The sequence below is a fragment of the Athene noctua genome, chromosome 4 (genome assembly GCF_965140245.1).
Source record: "Athene noctua chromosome 4, bAthNoc1.hap1.1, whole genome shotgun sequence".
NCBI classification, from domain to species: Eukaryota; Metazoa; Chordata; class Aves; order Strigiformes; family Strigidae; genus Athene; species Athene noctua.
The window spans coordinates 66,845,809-66,864,229 of record NC_134040.1 but is presented as its reverse complement, the minus strand read 5'-3'; the positions used below and the strand labels follow the sequence as shown (position 1 = coordinate 66,864,229).

Genomic DNA, 18,421 nt, shown 5'->3' with positions numbered 1-18,421 from the left:
AGCCACTTTAATTTTCAAATGTTCATGCTTCAAGCTTTTTCAGTGAAAGAAACCATTAATAGTTAAGAAACAAGTGTTTTTAATATGTGATGTTTTGTCTGGAACGCAGCAGGCCACGATTGTCATTTATCCCCTGTGCTCACATAAATCAGGTTCAAAACATGCACCTGAAAATATAATTTCATCAGTACATTTCAAGCTTAGGCCACTACCTGGTACAACTACTTCTTACAGAAGTGGTTAATTTAAAAAAAAATTTTGATTATGGAATTTCCATGATTCTGCAGCTTCCCTGTGCCAACCCCACCTTTGATGTACTTTTGATGAATGTGATATAGCTACAAGAAGGATGATTTTGCCCATTGACTCAATGGAAGTACTGTACAATCAAAGACTATTTAAGGAAAATCTAGAGATTTTAGATGATGCTTTTGAATTTCACCGAAGACAGTATTTATTATTATTTAGGGCAGTGCTCACGGCAGTTCCTCAAAACAGCAATGGAAGTTTCAGATGTATCAGCAGTGGGAGATTTTGCAAAGCAACACTATTTTTACAAGAAAAACATTCTTTTTTACAGTAGCATCTTCTGAGCTCAGAAACTGCCAGAGCTCTTCAGAGGTTCATTCTGTCTTCATAACCTAATAAAGAGCATCTGAAGCATGAGCCTTGAAAACAAGTCTGAGAATCACTTCTCCATACAGTTATACTTCATAATTTAAACACGCAAAGCCAAAGGTTTAATGAAACACTGCACCAAACAAGACATGAACCCCCACCCATTTATCTATAAGAAGCACACACTGTAAACCCAGTTCAGGTTTGCTAAATAAAGTGCAGAAAAGGGTTCTGAAATCTATACCCTTTGCCACCCCTTTGAGGCTCAAGGATTGTTATCTTTCCAGCCACCCCAAAATTAATATTGTTCTTTTTCCTTCTGCTTGGAGATACGACTATCAGTTTCGATTCATAGTATACTATACAGCAAAGAAAGGAGAAAACAATGGCTCTCCAAGCTAGTGGAAAGCCTTGCGCTGCTACGCGTGCATGCCTTCAGGAACGAAAGTCAGGGTGTGGCCCCACCCATGTGAAAAGAACTTCCTATGGCATTAGAAAAGGAAAAAAACAAATGTTAGGGTACAGCAAATAACAGTTCCAGAAAAGTTGTTTCAGATGAATAGAGCCACGTAATAGGAAAGTGCATCCTTTCTACAGGCATCTTCAAATGAGCTCTGGAATTCCTCAACAGTTACCGAATTCTCTATTAGTTTCCATGGCCTGGCTGAGAAAAAGACATTGGGAAAACTTAAAACTGTCTGTCCAGTTCCCAGGATTTGTTCCTAAAAGAGCAAAATTCTCTGTTGGTGACACACTGCTATCGCTGAGCTCCACCCAGCCAGAGCTGCAACTAGCTTAAAAGTACAGCCTGAGGAGAACAAATTGCTTGCAGCTTGTTCATCCTCTTCTTATCAATGGTATTCACAACCCAGAGGGTCTATTCATATATTATGAATGAATAGGTTTCCAATGGCAACGTTTCCAAAGGAACGGTGAGGCCTTGAGAGCCGTAAGAAAGGGTGGGGAACCTCAATAATGTTGCTTCAAGGATCGTGGGAGCTGGGGTTTAAAAGTCCTTGAAAACAGATATACCCTCTGTCCACAGGCTTTAGGAATAAAGAACAGATTCAAGCAATTTCTAGCAGCAGCCGCAAAATTAGCGGACACAGAACACACCAAGCAAATTAATAATCATAACCGCCACACACTTGTGTAAAAGACTTGATAAGCTAAATCTGCATTCCTTTCTCTCCCACTCTTGCAATCCGCTTGGTGCCTTGATTAAAACACAGCAACCCTCTTCATTCTTACAGCATGCAAAAGCATAATGAACGATCGGGGGCCAAAGCAGAAGGAGTAACCCAGCAGCAGCCACCAGGAATAACACTGAGCAAACTTGAGTATTTCAGACCTACCCATCTTTGCAGAAAAATAGCTTAATCAGTGCAGTGCTGAGGATAAAATCCTTGCAGGGACGGAGCTGCAGTTCCGTAGTAATCCAAACGAACAAACCATCATCTGTTAATATTTCAAGCCTCACACGTAAAACTCTTTAAGAATCCCTATCACAGCATAGTCATTATTAGATGCACAACAGATTTTGTGCCCTAAGGAGTGATGCTCCATTCCACGAAGAGGACAGGTGGAAAGAAAAATGGAAGAATAAGAGGAGGCCCAGTGAAGTCGTCATGAATTTTTTTTCCCCCCCCAGGTCATTTACAAGTGGGAGACCCCTTCAGGATTCAAACCAATCAATCTTTATTTAGCACATCTTTTTCTCACTCAGCCTGTGTAGAAAGACTGCAGCAAATGGTGCAAGGGATTGTGGGATAGGGATGCAGCAGAGAGCTGCAACGAGATTCGCTGGGTTATTTTTTTCCTCCCTACTCAGCAATCAGCTGTTTCGAGGCTCCGCGCAGGGCCATTGAATTTGGTCACCAGAATGTTATTACAGGATTAGCAGGCGGAGACAGCTTTTCCACTGTGCATCTGGCATGTCAATGCAGCTAAGAAATACATATGCAAATATTACTCGCATATCGGAAAAAGGATTTAAATCCTACGGGGAGAGTAAATATTACGTAACATCCATTACGGGGACAGTCACCACAGATGAAACGAAAGCACTTTCGTTTATAAAGCACATAAAGCCTAACACTTAATGATTCCACCCTCATTTTTCCAGGATTCACAGTATTTCGTGGAACGTAATTCCTCCCTGCTCCAACTTTCATCAACAACAAAAGACCCCACAAACACTCTTTGTCTCTCCAGATGTTTAAAGCAGAAGCAAAGAACCTCTTCAGAAAGCTGTGCTACTGACACACAAACCAGCAGCAGTTTCTTCTACAAAGCTGCGTATTTGACCCGACTCAGACTCAAGTATTCAAGGCAGCAACTAGTAAACTCATGATCAAGGAACTCGAGAATCAGAGCTAAGTGTTCAACTTTTGTACAAACATTAATGCAAAGCTATATTCTCTTAGTTAATCTATCTCTTAAAAAAACCCTAAAAATCACAGATCAGTTCAGATTTTACTAGTCTATTACCAAAGGCAAAGAAAGAAATTTGGTGTCTGGTATTTTTCAGCTCTGCAAAGCAGGTTATTAAAAAGATGCTCGTGAATACACAGACACTACTGAAGTAAAGCAACACAGAATTAGCTTTGTCTTCCAGTATAACAGCTGGTGGGTTTTGAAGACAAGGTAGTATTTGCATCTCTAAACACAGTGTATCTTTTCTTTTGAAAAAACAAATCATATGCAAGTATTTCAGCTAACTGAGGCTAACAAAGCTTCCCACAAATAAAAGGACACAAAGGTCCATTTGCATCAACAAGAAAAAATGTGGGGTTTAAATACTGTCTGTGCTACTCTGACTTAATTAGGACACATAGTTATTTTAGAAGTTTGAAATGTCCTAAGCTCTTTAAGCACAGTTTCCAGAACATAATATTGATTCCATTATTGGACTGATGAGGTAAAACAGTATTAATAATCATTTAGCATGACAGAAAGGTAATCTACATTCCTGTTAAAATATAGATTCTGCATATATAATTTACTTTTCACTTGGCAATCATTTAGCCAGATTGGTTTTATGCATCAGGCAGATCCAGCCTGGTTTCCCCGGGTAATGCCCACAGGGCGAAAGTATGTTGTAATCCAGTTTATAACCTGAAATGAAACATCAGGCAGCGTGTGTGCGTGTGTTAGGATTTTTGGTGCTTGTGCCAAAATACTGCTCCTCTGATTCCTTCAACATGTGCTGAACTCTGTCAAAGAAAGAGAACATTTTATGTTTCATTTTAGCTCCAACATTCACCAGGTCAGGAGAAGCACGCATCTGCACAGCAGGATCCACAATTTTTAAAAAGGCCAGAGATTTCAGGTATATTTTTGGAGGGGTGCTTTTTTTATGTTTGGTTGGAGATTTCTTTGTTTTCTTTTTAAATTGTCCAGAGAACCCCCACTGCAAAGAGCAAGCAACACTTTTCACTCCCACAAGAAGATTCAAGACCTTTTGTTTCTGCCACTGGACAAAGACACACTTAAAGATCAAGAGAGAAAACTCAAGAGTTGCACCCCCAGAGCTGAAGTGGAAGACTCCTAGACAGAAGCATGCAGACATCACTTAGCTGCTTGCTTTTCCTTGCCCATTTCAATCATCAAAATTTACGTACACTAAACCAGGATGACAAGTATTGCTCAAATTACTATTTCCATTTATAGTCAGTAGTAAGGACTACATACCCCTTGAATCAAACTGATCCCGTAACGTACCTCATGGCCAAAGGAAACTACAGGAGTCACAGCTGCGGCCACTCACAGGGATCTACACCTCCAAATGAGAGATTGCTTCAAAGTGCAGTTCCCTTATAATCAGCTCTGAGAATTTGCCTGCTGACAATGAACTGATATTCTGCAAATAACCCTGCTTCCTCAACAAAACAAAAATGTGGTGCTGTGGCAAGGAAAATGAGACAAAGGTCATAGCATTTCCCTTGAAATTTTTTGTTCTTACATGTTGAATGTTGATATGCGGGTTTCTTCTCCCCAGTGAAGAGGAAATGGATTCATAGCCTAGTGAACGGTCTTGCACTTTACCCCCATAGCAGTTACTATTGCCCTGTTTCAAATAGGTTTATTGTATGCATATCTTTTGAGTTGGGAGATGGGAGTGGGGGTTGTTATGTGCTTGGTTTTGATTTGTTCGGGTTTTTTTTAAAAAAAAACACAAGAGAACAGGCTAGTTTCCCTCAGAAATTTGCTGCTGAATTATTTGAATCACTGCTGACGAGTAAAGTAAATTCTGGAGAAGAAAATACACAGCATATGCCACATTCATCATGCCATGGAAGGCTGATGTAGCCCCTGTTATCCTCCTCTGTAAATGTCATGTTTTTTGAATAATTTATTCTTTTCCCTGTTCCAAACACAACCTGAATACATATTCTTAGGGAGCCCATAAATAGTAAGTTACCAAAAAATCCCACAGCTAATTTACAGACCGTAGGTAAATATTGGTATATCCTTCCCTAATATTAAACGTCATCCAAACACTCCAGGTTAAGATTAATGGTCTGCACTGAAGCCTGTACTATAAATTGACTGAAGGGAGAGTAGTCTAACTCAGCCTGCTGTACAAAACAGATTTTAAGGTCAGCAGAAAAGAAAAATTATTGGGTTAGCCCAAACTAAAAGGTCAGCTAATACAGTCCTGGCAATTAAAACTGACTGGAAAATAAGAGGTGGGAGAAACTAGAAATCAATTACCCAAAGCTGACATGCTGGGAATGATGGCTAGTTTGCGAACACAAATATAGGAGAGGATGGGCTGTTACAACCACCATCCAGCTCCATGTCCTTAATTTCACCCTGGTACCAGGAAAGCAAGTGGGGTGAAACACAACCAAGTTCTGTCATTGTGGGACCATGCCCACACCAGGAATCAAGGGGTCTCAGTCATCCTCATGAGACAGCATCAGTGGAGGCACCTTTACCTTTCCCCATTGCAGCTGGGCACCCATGCAGACCCAACAGCTCCCACAGAGCAAGTGAAACTTCCAGCCCTTATCCCACATTCTCCAGTAGCCCAGGCTGTAGATCATATGAGCTGGGAAGAGCCACAGCTTCCTCCCACCGTGGGCTTGTAGCTCGAGGGCACTTCTGCCATGAAAGGAGCTCTGCTGGGCCCTGGCTTCTCCCTACCAGCCATAGCCGTGAGCCACAATCACTCCCCCGTCTTGTGATCCAGTGGAGCAGATGCTTTTCCCCAGAAGCCTGTAACCCAACAAACACATGGCTTGTCAGAGCCTGGGAGGCAAAGAACTTGAAAGGTTTGCCTGGGATATAATGCTGGAGACCTTCCCAGCCGGGCCAGCACCCATCCTCCTATGCCTTTGCCACCTTATTCTAGTTCCTTCTACCTTCTGCTTATGCCTAGGTTACCTTGCCAAGGTTGTGGCTTTTGAAGCACAACTGCAGCCAGCCTGGCCTCCCTGCTCAGCCAGCCTGAGCTTGGCAGATGTGACTGCACTCCCTGCCTGTCTCTGGCACTGATGTTGCAAGTCAGGCAGCACCAAACACAAACTGCTTTTCTCCCCTGTGTTGTTCTTTCTTTCCCCTTTTAGGTATTTGTCATTGAGGTAGCAGGGCCAGACACTACAGTCACCAGAAACAAGCACTGTATTCTGGCATTTCTTCTGCACGGCAATGGGCTCACCTTCAGCACCACTGTCAGAAGTTGATGTCATGAATTAGGTTTCTTTTAAAAGCTTTCAACTACTAAAGGCACAGGAACAACAGGAATAGAAACCACTGCTATAAATGAAAGACTTGCTTAATAGTTTTAGATGTTTAATGCTTTGTTGCTTTTTCCTCCTTCCTTTCCTCAGTCTGTAATCAAAGCTTATAACAGGGTGAACACCTGAAATACATGGGTGCATACATGTACCTCTTAAGTACATGTACCTCTTAAAACATCAATGTACTAATGCTTTATACTGCAATTTGTAGAGGAAGGAAGGCATCAAATACCCCCTTTTCTTCTCTCTCCCCATCCCCACAACTTTATGCCTGCCTTTTCTCTACCACCAAAGGGTGGGAGTTAGGTATCCCTTTCTCCACCACCCTTTGGTGGTGCAACAGTCCTGCTTCCATCCCCACAGGCCCCATCTCCCAGCTGTCCTGTCCTTGGATGGGGACCTGCTGGTGGCTGCCTTGCACACACCAGGGGACAAGACTGGCAGATTAGTGCTTGTGTGATCACACAGTCGTCACTCAACTGAGATATGACACCTACTTTAAGGCTATTTGTCTGTCTCAGATTTTCAGGACCTCATTTTGGGTCAGGACCTTGCACAATAAATCCCAACACACTTGGAGCACACTTGGATTTACTGCACATGCAAGGACAATTTGAGTGCTTGCAGTGGAAGTCCACGAATCCCCAACCAAATGACCAACATTCTCACAAATGAGATTTCACAGAAAAGGGGTAGAAAATAAGGGGAAAAGGGCATGCCAAGGAAAATGATAGGATTAAACTGTCACATACCAGGTTAAATGACAGCCTCAGAGCTGACATGTAGGGCCCTTCCCATGTTTAATAAAACATCATATTCTCAGGTGAATTATTAAAAAAAATACCCACAGTGAGGTAGGTTCAAGTAATTATTTTGGGGGTTAGATGTTGTGCAGGCCTAAGTAAAAGGATTTTAAATTATACACTTGCCATCCAAAGCAGCAAGTCAGACCATCTATACTGAAACCCCCTTACCCTGATTAACTACCTAGTGCTGTTAACATCACCCTTACAATTGTACATTTTTGACTCTCTAGGCCTACCTATTTTGTAACGCTGACAGATCTCTGTTCAACCTTTCTAGGTACACAGGCTCAAGTAAAACTAAGATGAACTGACAAATAATTAACACTGCACATCAAATCACTGCTGCTTCCATAAACATCTGCTCTGAAATGCTACTTGAAATAAAAGTGCTCCATGGAGACTTGATACTAATCGTTAACCCCTCCAGGCACAGGATAACAAGCAGTACAGACAAAAAAAAGGAGGTATAGCAGGAATGTATTTGGAAAGAGGGCCCCTAGCCTTTTCTACACACTGTTAGATATAAGGTACGTTGAAAAAGGCTCTAGGCATTTTCTTCACAGTTGCTGAGCAATGGCAAGAAAAGTAAAAGCAAATAGCAAATGCTTAGTGGTTTTGGTACTGAGCTGTGCAGGGAAGGTTGAACTGCTCAGAGACTATCCCTTCCACTCCCTCCTGAGACACTCCTCTAGATTTTTCCTGTTCTGCATCTCCACTTGATCCCACACTACTGCAACTCTCCCTTCAGGAAAGGTGATACATATCAGGTAGTGAAGCTTAATCATATATTCTCTGTTGACCACTGCAAAGTAAAGTTCCTCTGCTTCTGTTTCCATTTACTTCAGTAGGATTTTGTTGAACTGGCACAAAGTTCAAATCAGCAAGGGAGAAGGCAGCACCCAGCAATCACCACATGTTATATAACTTCTTCAGACAATTAACTTAGAGACTACCAGCCTGTTAGAATTTTTTTCTTGCAGCCTTCAAAATCCCATTCCCCAGCAGATGCAGCATATGGAAAATAAACTGGGGGGGGGGGGGGGGGGGGGGGGGAATAGGTGTTTCACAGCAAGAAACAGCAGACAGAATCTAAGCATTAAAAAAATTTTAAAAATGGAGGCAGAAAGTGAAGGAATTCATGTTGTCTTAGCCTACAGAACACAGCAGATAGCAAGCCTAAGCAGGTAAGGTTTCTGCCAAAAACACATCTTGGGAGAGGGACTAGAAGGAAGGGGAAGGAAGAGCCCCTCTCCAGCCTGTGAGCAGGCTGAATTCGGGCTCACATCCTCTGCAGCACTTACATTGTTTAAAAGACAAAATATTGGTCGCTGCACCTCCATATTTACCTTAGCTTTTGTACAGTACCCACCTCATTTTCTTGCCCAGAGCCCAGCAGCGATGTTACCTTCTATATCTGCTTATCTTCTGAACTGAAATGTCGTTCAAAAACACAGCAATATGTCTAGACATTTATACAGTCCTTGGGTTCAGACGAAACCTTGCTCAAGCATTAAGTGGCAGGCAGAGGTTTACCCAGGCAGGCTCTTTATGTTGGCAAAAACACAACGCTGAGCTGAACTTTCACAGCAAGTAGGTAAACATGTAGCTACATACAGCAGATAGTCTGGCAGCACCAGCAATGGTGAGGAACAACCTTGGCAAAAGGAGCTCTATGAGTTTTAATGAAAGTTGGAGGCACAGTAACTGAACGGACCAAACAACAGTAACAAAAAGCCATCTACAGCTCCCGTAAGGGGCTCCAAGCGCACAAAGCCTGAGCGCACCAGCTGCGACACTGTGTCCTCCTCCTCCACGCTCACAGGGTCACACCATTTGACTTACCAGTAGTCAGCTCCAGCAGTTCAAAACTTGGAAACACCCAATGGCTGAACTTCACCCAGTAAACACGTCTTTCCAGTCCTCAGCAAGGACACTTGTTTGCTGATTGCATGCCAGTGCTCCTATTTAAAGAACTGTTGTTATGGGAAAAAGCTGAAACCTTTCTACAGCAGAGGCTAAGTGCTCCCCTTATCTTGTGCCTTATCTCCAGAAATGCATCAATTCCCAGTATATGTTTCCACAGCAGAGTTTCACTACAGCCACAGTAAGATGCAGTTATCTGACTGCAAAGCCCACCATACACCCGAGTGTGCAGCCCTAGTGGCCCTTTCTCAGGGCCTACCAAGCAGCTACTCTGGCTCAGCCCAGGTTTCCCTCAAGACTTTTCCTTGAGGTACAAGATTTTACACCTGACATAAGCTGTAAGGAGCAGCAGTAGTAAAAGGTGTTCACCTTTATGCTTCATCTCCAAAAACAACTATTGCAATCTTTCTCTTAGACATCTCTTCCAGGTTCTCATCATGCCGGGCAGGTTCAGGCTAGATGCCCAAGGCTCCTACAGGGGCATTGCCAGGCTGCTTGTAAGCAAATGCCCAGCACTGATGTAGGCCAGACTTCTGCAAAAGCTACATTCTTAGAAGATCTTCACACATATCTTCCTTCATGAGTATCAGTCTTTTGACTGACGTCACAACTTACGAAGCAACAGCTAATGAAAGAGGAGGTAAGTAGAATCACTCATATGATGTAATTTTAAGACTCTCCCAGACTGAACTAGGATATGCAGTACATTCATTTGTATATGAAAATATACCCATTTTACTTTACAGGAAAAGCTGTACATTTTTAAGTACATGAAAAACAAATTGAGAGACAGTCTAGAAAACAATAACCATGTGAATGCAGCTGTATTTTTAAATAAAAAAAGCACTTGGGAAAAACACTGGCATCAGGACAGCTAGCAACAACATGGTCTTAAATCAGCCACATTATCATTTGGATTGTGATAGCACATGGAAATCTCTTCCAAGTACCAGAACCCCACTGTAACAGGCACCAGCTACACAGAACACAGATCCTGTGCAAGCATAGGCAGCCCATGTCTTAATGCTTCGCACAATTCAACTATTTAACTGTCTCTGTGACACTAGGTATCTTTCTACAGTTTTCATAGCAAGCCATTAATTTGGATAAGGGCTATTTTTGTAAAGAAAGAGATGCAAGATAGTGCTTATATATACGGAGTCTTTTGCAGTCAGAGAATAGAAGCAGATCTTGGCATCCTCTTCTCTTTGCAGACTCCATGAGCAGATGTAAGAACTGCCTGACGCTTTAGAAGTAGTCCTTGTGATGACTGTGACAAGATGTACCATGCTGTTATTGATACAGGTTATACATAGTAAACGACAAAACTCATTTTGTGTATGTAAAGTAACCAGCTCCAGGCACTGCTGTTAAAAGCAATTGAGAAATCCTAGTAGAAAAACAGTTAAAAATAGGCCGTACAGACTCTGCACTATCTTGGGTACTGGACTGCTTCTCTTGCTCAGATACCACAGTGAAGGGGCTGTTAGGAGAACTTAAATGCTTTTGGAAGCTTGATGAAACAGCAATCACTAGGATTTTGGTAGGTGGAACATGCTGTTCTCTGGTTAAATTTTATTCACAAATATTTTTTTTATACACTATTTATATCTATTGCTTTTTACTCTTCCTTTTTATTGACCACAGACGAGAAACCTCTTTTAAGGCTACCAGTAACGTGCTAGATACTCCTTCATCCTGTGAGCTGTGCAACCCATTGCCTCAGGACGCTACAGTTGTTAATATTTTACAGGCATTTCAGAAGAGAAGGGCAAATTCATGGTGGATAAATTGATTAAAGATTTTAAAATACGAAGACACCACCTCTACCAGAAGCCGAACTGGAAGCACAAATCGTTGAAGACGCAAGAGCATTCTGGAGAGTGCCATGATATATCTGATCTGTTCTTACACCCTTCTGTAGGCATCCACTGTCAGCTACCATCCAAATTATAAGGCTAGGCTAGATTTACTTTTGATTTGACCCAGACAAACCTTCAAAATACTCAGTGTAGACATCAAGGAAGCTGTCTAAGTAGACACTCCCTTTTGGCATAGTTAATGGACAATAATGGCTCCACAGGGCTGTTTTTATCACTTTGCAGAGGCCTGCCATTTAGGGATGCCAGGTGAAATGAATCCATCAGACAGTTGCCTTAATACATTACTGGTGCATGAAGAATGCCACTCAGGGCCACAGAGTACCTTTAGCACGTACACTCATTTCTAAGTCATACAAACAAGATGCACAGCAATAGAGACTGACTCGTCATCACCCCAAGCAGAAAACCCTTTCATAGTGAATATAATACTAATCTAGCATTTCTCCCCACTTCTTCCTACCTTTTCAAATTTACTTTACCATTAAGGGGAAAAATAAAAGAGTGATATTTCCTTGAGTGACATTTGTCTTGTTTCACTACAAAGATACTCTGTATTATGCTAAATGCAACGCCATATATCTTGAAGAAATAATGCCTTGATAATTATCCTATTTCTCCTGATTTAAAAGTTAAAAAGTTGTCCACCTTCCTCAACAGAGGTCCCTGCAGAGGGTGCACACCTTCAGAGCATGCCTTCTGCAACAGCACATCCCAGAGGTGAAACAACAATGACTGTTCAGAAGGTAAAGGCCACCATTCAGGAGTAAAGATAAAAATCCATCCCAGAAGTTAAATATGGGAAGAAGCCTTCCTGCTCTTCTACTTACTTGTGTTCAAGACTGTGCAGTGTGTCAGCTTGTGTTAAGACAAAGAAAAATTCTGGACTTTGCAAGCACAGGAAATTATTCATGGAACTGCTCACTTCTTTTTTTGCAAATTCACCTTATTATATACAGACGTTTTTGCATCCACCAGTCTAATCTTGGTTTTGCTTTGGTTTGGTTTTTTTGTAGGAGGGAATAGTAAAAAAAAAACTTAATTAGAATGAGGAAACTAGGGGATGAGGGAGGTTTCTTCTGACACAAAACGTGGTGCAGTTCTTACAAAACAGTCCTTTGTTACATACTGTCTTCTGTTTCCTGTGTAATAAAGGATTGCAGTTATCTCCACTGCGAGGTTTTAAGTAAAGGATTAAATTTGTGAATAAATGGGAAATTATTAATCTTTAATTAGTAACTGAGTATCTCAGAACATATTTGTATTTCACAATCAAAATTTATTTTCAGCTATTTTAGATGCCTAACTGCAAGGCAAAAATATTACCTCTGCATATTTGATAAATAGGATGAAATCTTCATGGTGCAACACTTAAATTTATCACTTTATTATAAAATGTTTTCTGAGCTGACATGCAGAAAGATCAGTTGTTCCCAAGACTACGCAGAGCAGACTAAGAACTAGGTAATAAGTAAAAGGAAGAGACTGTTCTTTGCAGAGGGTTCAGCAGGATTTTCAAGCACATTGGGAAGACCACACACTAACCCATATCATAGTATTGTCTCAGAGTAACACTCAGGACAAAAAAAAGTCAGATGGTATGAAATTAGGCTGTGGCTCTAGCTGATTCTTGGGCCCTGGGTTTTCCAACCCCAGTACAGTGCAATTACTTGAGCTCTAAATACCAAATTCAATCTGCTTTCAAGACAACGACAAAAAAAAAAAAAACCACCTGCAGAAGTTTATCTTGTGGAAGTTAATCTCTGAAGGTTTACATTAACACTTCCACCAATACAGGGATTACAGGAGAGAAAGTTGTAGAGGGATATTTAATGAATAGTGTTTCCTCACTGGAAAAGGAAAAAAAAAAATACTGTGCAAATGCAGATGAACTGTGGCAGATTTTCCTCTTGAACAGTTTATGTATGCTGTAAAAGGCTTGCTCCTCAGGCCTGGGTTTTCATTCCTGGAGGTCATTTTAGTTTCTGAGGAACTTGTAAGCAGCTTAATTTACAGTATTCACAATATATAGATGTTCACAGAACCACCAGGGTGGCCTTGATCACTGAACCTGGTGGCATCCGCTCTTTTGGAACTCATGTTTCTTACAGAGCATGCAAGTTCTCTAATAATATACAGATCATGGGCAAAATATGGTACACACGAAGTCTCTGAAAGGACAGCATAGAGATTAATGCATTCAGAGACACACAAAAATGCGTGGTGTTTTTGTTCAAGAGTATTTCCAAGTTCAGCAAAAACTTTTAAGTGCAGTCTTTTTTGTTGTTGTTCTGTAAGCAGTTTTGCTTAAGATTCAATCGCTGCTTTTAGAAGACTTTTTGTTCTGCACAAGGTGCAGGAGCATCTTTGCACATTTGTATTATCATACTAGTCAGAGTTAGGTAGCTCTGAATAATCCAGCCCCTGATCTTTCCTTATTAAATCAACTTCTGAGCACTTCACAAAACACCCTGGTAGATTCTACATGCCTTCAAACTCACAAATAACCAAGTTCTACTAAACTTTGATGTAGAAAGAGGCAGGCACAGTATAAATCTTTGCAGAGGCTTGCACTTTTTCTTTAAGCACAACAATTGATCGAATAACAGGTTCAATTAAGGGACATCCTCAAACCTAGCATTCAAGACCTGTAAAAAAACAACAGAAAACAAGGGGATTGTCACTCTGTGTTTCCATAATTGAAAGAAAAAATAATCAAGAACAGAAGCTCATGGTAGTACAGAACAAATAGCTTTACATGACAAAAGAACAGAAAGTCACCCAGAAATAAACTGATCATACACATGTTTAGGCAGACTAATAACACTAAAACATCCATACGGGATTAGGAGCAGGAAGATTGCTAAACATTCATCTCATGCATTTAAAACCTGATCAAAAGTAATTGCATCTACTCCAATCTTTATGTCTCTTTCACAGAGGGCGTCCACCCTGGAATAAGGACTGAAGATTACCATCCACCATCCGTGCTGGCTCCTGAAATGTATCCAAGATTGAAAATATTCAGAATGTCTTAAAGAGAGAGCATGAATAATACTTCTACATGTGAGCAAAAATGCTGACTATAAAAAGCAGAGTTGTCCAGAGTTCTTCCAGGGCAACATTCAGGGTATACATGATTACAGTACATTTTAAAGTCATTTGCCTTCTCCTAGTGGCAGGGCATATTCTTGAAGTTACTACAGCCTAGATTTAATATCTAACAGTAAAGCATCATAGCCATTCCAGCAGCAGTTTGTTTGTAAACTATTGTAGCAGTCCAGCTGTACAAGATATATTTTGATGCTTGTGTTAACGGGATCACCGTGTAATGTAAGGAGTGCCAGAATACGTGCTGCTAACATTTTTCACATCTGTGATTAGTCTCCTCCTTAATTTAGCTGTGCCTCTTTTAACCCTACTGCAACCAACTAGTAGCAAGATGGATGGAGCCAGCCAACATCTACCTGCCACACTATCTGTTCAGCACCTCAAGAATCATATTCCAATTGATATTTCAGTTCTTCCTTTTGAATGGGATTTGCTTTTGAGTTATTGACCTAAAGTCCAGCTGGCAAGTGGGAAGGCTGCCTGGTTGACAGCACACTTCTCAGCTGACTAGATCCTTGGCTGTCCCCACACAGTACATTACAGTCACATGTTACATCATTTATTTCGCTTTATGCTATTCCAGTTCCAAACTGCTATTACTGTGATCATACTAAATTACTGACTTCAGCTAAATTCAACTTTTAAATAAGCAATGCCCAATCCAAATACAGCCAACCACTCCAATTATTAGAAGGAATGACACATAATGCCAAGATATGTTTACAGATTCTGTGACAGAAAATGTCTAGAGAGTCTACGGTAGAAAACAAAGACATATGTCTTTAATGGTACGATTTAGACAATAAATATTTAGTTATTTAAAATGCATAAATAAAACCTGGACTTTACAGAAAAAATTCAGAAAATTTAACATGAAATGCCATTTTCATTTCTACAAAGGCCAACCTGAGTTTTGTTCAGTGGGAGGTGGACTTTATTTCAGTTGATCAAAAATAAAGAGGAAGAGAAAGAAAATTTGCACCATTTCTCACAAAACAAGAATTCTTCCAAACTGCATTTGCTAAGTGTTTGCAACCACACTGCTCTTTCCATTACAGGCACAAGTAAACATAAACCTTGGAGCACACCAAGGGACTGCCTCCAATCCATTCATGTCACATAACAAATACAAGAGCTGGCTCAATTCTAACAGAAGCAGCAAGTGTGTCTTAAAAAGTAACCTATCAAAAATGGATGTAGAGAGGTGAATGCTAAGGTCTGACATTTTCCCTTCCGTACTTTAGAAACCTTCATACAATTATTGCTTCCTTTCCAAGATTTATTCCTGTCAATAAATACTAATTTTGTTTCAGAGTCTTGTTTTTTTTAACAACTCATGTCATGCATGTCACATGGTTAGCTTCCCCCCCTCCCCCCCCTTTTTTTTTTAACCCACAAACATCAGCAATATCATAACCACAACCTGCAGACTCTGGAAATAGCATATCTAATTTTGGTTGAAGGTGTCAGCCAAGTGTAGGATCTGCAATAGTGAATTTCAATCTGACAGTCACTGGACTTCTTCAACGTGGTCCCTGAAAGCTGACTGAAAAAAAAAAAACAAGTTCATACATGTTACCCTGCAAAATATGGATGGGCAAAATTCCAGAAGAAAATTTTTAGGGCTAAAAAAAATAAAGGTGGAAAAACACTGTGTTGGAGTTTTCAACGCATTTGTAGATTCTTTGGAATTAATGGCTCTTTAGCATTGCCTGGTCCTTAAAACAACTATGTAGACCTGAAGACTGATTCTCTTCTACAGTGCAATCCTATCAAGAATCATTCTTTATAAACCAAATTTATTATTTGGTGTAATATATAAATTTGCTGCTAAGTATAAACAAATAGTTCAAACTAGCTACACTTGTATCCTCAGGCACATTTAATTTTGATGAGACAATATGCTTGCCAACTGATCAAATCGGATTCTTTTACATTTGGCTCAAGGATTTATCCTAACCTACTGTACACTGTGCAATTGTTTTCACATAAATAGTTCATGTGTCTAGACACAATATTACATGTTTCTGCAAAACTGTGTATGTTTAATACTTTATGCAGATGATTAAATTTCAGCTTCACCTTAGTAATGCACAATGCTTTGTTCTCTGCACTAGGACACCCAGAACCTTTCCACTTCATTTAATTCCTCTGTCTTCCTCAAAGGAATCAGGAGCACCACCGTGTTTATATAAGCTGTCCAAATCCTAGTTTTGTTATGAATTAATGAAATTCCATTATCAGGCAAAGACAGGCCCGGCATGTTTTCACGACGGCTTAAAGCACGAATTATCTGGGATTTTCCAGTAAACAACCTGACCTTCAAGCTAAAACTGGGATTGACAGAGAAAGAATATTATCATGGGCTGCGGAAATCCCCCAGCAGTATTGTCATCTTTGTGCCAGAAAGGTCTAATTTTCCAAACACTGTGCATGCTGCTGGACATCACAGAATTTGGACAGCACTCACTTGTACTCTCAGGTCATGGACACTGCTTGTCTCAAACCTAGCCTCAAACCCAAGATTTCACTGAACTCGTATATTCTAGTTAGTATATGGAAAATAACTTCCATGAAAAAGATGAACATTTAAGATTCCCGAAAAACATCATTAAACTTAGACATACTTCTAATTTTTATTCTGTATCTGGCATGATACATTTGCTGTCTCCCTTTATGAATTATACAAAGAAACCAAAAGATCTTTCCCAGCTGGCTGAAATAAATGTTTCCATTATTTTAATTTTTCCCTCTTCCCAGAAACCTTATAATCAAATCTAGAATTGGTTCTGTCATAAAACCCACTTCAAGTTTCCTTCTGGCTCTCAAGCAGCATGTTAGTGGTGCTTCTTGAAGCAACAAAGAAGTTCTGTTCAGCCTTCTCCCCGAGGAAAGCCGTGGTGTATTAAAGGTGTATCAAAGCCATTTCTCATAAAAAAGGATTAATCTCATGGACTGAAATAAGCTCTCCATGAAGAAAACTCCAAGCTGTTCTTTATAGCCAAACTGTGGGCGATCAGACCAGGGAGTTTCTTCACAACTCAAGTTTGTCAAATGCTTAGCTGAGAAAGTTGAAGAAACTTTTGGTTTACGGTAAGCAGTCCTGGATGAAGGCCAATCCACAGAAGCCTCATTTCATTTTGTCAGCAGCCAACAGAGTGATTCCCCCAAAAAACCTCTCTGGAAACAGGAACTAATCTCCTCTTTCTGCTGGCTTTGTTTTCTAGCAGGACAGTGTAGTCCCAGGACTAGGTACAGGAGCTTCCTGGTACTTTATAACCACTCCAGGCCTTAGATATCATCAGTCCATCTTCCAGAAAAGTATGGGACTAGCTTTAAAATAAACAAGTTTATACAGATTTTAACAAACCAAACCTTTTAATATGTTTTCCAAACCCTACAGTTTATATTCCCATGTATTCCAAATATTCGCATTTTCTACAAGCTCTCATTACTAATACTAAGGCAATTTCATTTCAGTTCTTGCACAAGCAGCAATGTGGAATTTTAAGAAAAAAAACTTCTGATGATTAAATCACAATAGTTGGCCACAGAACTGTTATACAGCAATAAATCCATTGCTCTCAAAGACAAAAAATCCAAGGCTAAAACAGAAAGCAACATTTCTTATGCCACATCCTTATCTAAGATATATTTATTTAGTCATTGTACTGTCACCACAATTTTCTTCTTTGTCCCCATAAAAATGAACATTTATGTAATTGTTTTGGCCTAATGAATGTTTGACTTCGGGGCAATTTTTGTCTTATTCTTGGTATGTTACCTGGTACATTATCACTGCAATCCCTTGGTCTTAAACCTATCGATCTACCTGACTAGTCTGCCTAGACTGCATGTGAAAACAGTAAAATAAACTAAAAGGGGGGAAATCAATCAATCTAAGCAACCTATGGAGAGCTACACAATAGATAATGGCTCAAGTTACTCTTCACAAAAGCACAACTACATAATATGCCAACTGACAACTTCAAAAAACTGAACACCTGTGAAAAATAACTCTCCTAAGTAGACCTTGGCATTGTCCTCTCAAATTTACAGAGTCGTTATTTTGCTGTGGATAAATATCAGTATTTCTTTCCTAGGCAAACTCCTTGGCTCTGTTTCACTTATTTCTTTTAAATATTAAAGAGCAGGAAACATTTGTTTTCCCTTGTCACATCCTGTCCTGTTTACACAGCATCACACAATCCTCTTTGAAATGCCTGCTCTTTACGGCAAGCCTGACACACACAGTTCAGTGAAAACATTTGCTATTGTCTTTTGCCAACCTCAAACGGTTTTCTGTACAAACACTGAAAAGGTTTCAAGGTTTCGA

General features: G+C 40.3%; 1 protein-coding gene across 9 annotated transcripts in view; it reads right to left on the bottom strand.

Moving 5' to 3' along the window:
• Positions 1 to 18,421, bottom strand: part of TRIM2 (tripartite motif containing 2) — a 92,345-nt gene that overhangs the window by 43,252 nt on the left and 30,672 nt on the right. The window contains exon 1 of one of the 9 annotated variants that reach the window (XM_074905644.1): positions 8,541 to 8,557. The exons of 7 other annotated variants lie outside the window; for them this stretch is intronic. The gene's annotated coding sequence lies outside the window, so the exon portion shown is untranslated. Of the gene's footprint in view, positions 1 to 1,973; positions 2,335 to 8,540; positions 8,558 to 18,421 lie in introns of those variants that run through there. One more of the 9 variants, XM_074905639.1, reaches the window with a different exon arrangement.